We start from the raw sequence: 1,962 nt of genomic DNA on the forward strand, positions 1-1,962 counted from the left end.
AAAACAAACAAAAAAGGACATGGAAGTGCAGAAGGGCCCCCCGCTGGCTGGATCTGGGGTGGTGTGTGAAGAGAATGCTATCTCCTCATCTCCCCCTCCCCGGCCCCCACTCTTGCCACGGCCCCCCTGCACAGCCTTTCCCAAGACTCCCTGACCCACTCCTCGGCCCAGTTTCTACTCCGGGGGCCTGGCCCTTGGCCCCTGACATGAACTGGGCTCTGGAATGAGTCCTTCCACCCCACACAGCCACTGCAGCTGGCTCTTCCCTAGACAATATGAATGGATGGGGACAGAATGAAGGGCAGGGAAGGCCTCGTGCAGGTGCCCCACGGGGGGACTGAGACTGAGCGGCCACCTGCACACCCCGAGTCCTGGGCAACTTGCGCCTGCTGTTTCCACACCCACTTCAGCAAAGCAGGAAGCAGAGGTCTGCTCCACGGGCTTCCCGGGGTTTCAGAGGACCCCTGCACGGTGCCCTGTATGCAGTGGAGCCAAATAGATGTAAACCTTCAAGTCACTAGGCGCATGGGTGAATGTAGGATGCAGGGGCTCAGGAGGCTGTGAGATGTTCCCCAAACACTCCAGATCATTCTTGCTCCGCAAACCAAATGCTGCTGTGCCAGTGTAAGACTTGAGGGCTGTAGGCTGCCTGAGCCCTCCCCATGCCTTCCCCCGAGAGCACGCCACCCAGCGCCGGGGGTGTGCCTGCTCCTCTGGGCTTCAGCTGGGAACCCCGAGGCCTTCGCCTCAGGGCATAGCTGCCAGGAGGCAATGGAACAAGGCTGAGGGTGCTGGTGGGGACCATGCGGTCATTCAGTTGAGGTCAAGGCACTGCTCAGAGTGGATGCCCAGTTCCATGGAGGGACCTGCCCAGGCCTGGAGCTCTGGAAACCAGGGGGGCCGATGGCACAGCCAGGAGCAGGTGAGGAGCCACTGCATGCAAGATGCTGCCCTCTCCTGGGGGCTGCACCATGTCCCCCCCACAAAATTCATCTGCTGAAGTCCTAGCCCCAGGTCCTCAGTGTGATCTGATTTGGAGATAGCATCTTTGTAAAGGTAACTAAATTAAAATGAGGGTCGCTAGGGTCTTATATTAGGCCCTAGCCCAACACAAGAAGAGGAAACGTGGACAGAGACACGTAGAGGGATGATGATGGGAAGAGTGGGGGAAAGATGACCGCCAAAGAGCCAGGGAGCGTGGCGCCAGGAGGAGCCCGCCCTGCCGACATGGCTGTGACGTCAGCCCCCAGGACTGTGGGAGGACACACTTCTGCTGTTGAAGCGCCAGGTCTCTGCTGCTTTTTGACACAGCCCTGGCCGGCTCAGGTGCCTTCTCTGCTGCATTCTCTGCTCAGGCTATGGGACCCCTTCCTGGAAGATCCCGGGGCTGACAGACTTTCTCGATGGTGAGAGAGGGGACAGGAGAGGGTCCCTGGACCCAAGTAGCACGATCAGGATGAGGGAGGTCCCAGGAATATCCATGCCCATGGAGCCAGGCCCCCCTGGAAGCCTGTGAGCCTGAGTGTGGTCCCCCCGATCATGCCATGAGGCCCCAGGCTCTGGCCAGCTCTCCTGCCCTTAAGCTCTTGACCCTACCTTTGGGTCACCTGCTGCCCACCCCCATCCTCCCGTTCAGCGCCCCTCCTTCTCCTCTGCACTCCAGGACACATGAGCTTCAGCTGCAGGATCCGGAGCTCCGCTCCTACAGAGGCTCACACCCTTGGCCCACCTCAGTTTCCCATCTGAAGTCAGTTCAAGGCCTGGTGGTCTGGGAAAAGCCAGCTAGTCCACCTGGCCCAGTACAGATAGGCTGGAGTCTCGGGCCTGCAATCCGGACCTATGGGCAGCAGGATAGCTGCCGGGTGTTGCCCTGTGGGGCCCAGGCCCCAGCTGCCCTCAGGCAACAAGGGTCGGTCCCCAGCCTTCCCTGGAAAGTGCCTTACACAGATCCTCTCATTCCAG

The 1,962-nt window shown here is 60.1% G+C and overlaps 1 long non-coding RNA gene across 1 annotated transcript in view; it reads left to right on the plus strand.

The window, feature by feature from the left end:
• Positions 1-1,962, plus strand: part of LOC134758291 (uncharacterized) — a 30,194-nt gene that overhangs the window by 3,887 nt on the left and 24,345 nt on the right. The gene's annotated exons all lie outside the window — the stretch shown is intronic.

Source organism: Gorilla gorilla, chromosome 3 (assembly GCF_029281585.2).
Source record: "Gorilla gorilla gorilla isolate KB3781 chromosome 3, NHGRI_mGorGor1-v2.1_pri, whole genome shotgun sequence".
In the NCBI taxonomy this organism is placed as follows: Eukaryota; Metazoa; Chordata; class Mammalia; order Primates; family Hominidae; genus Gorilla; species Gorilla gorilla.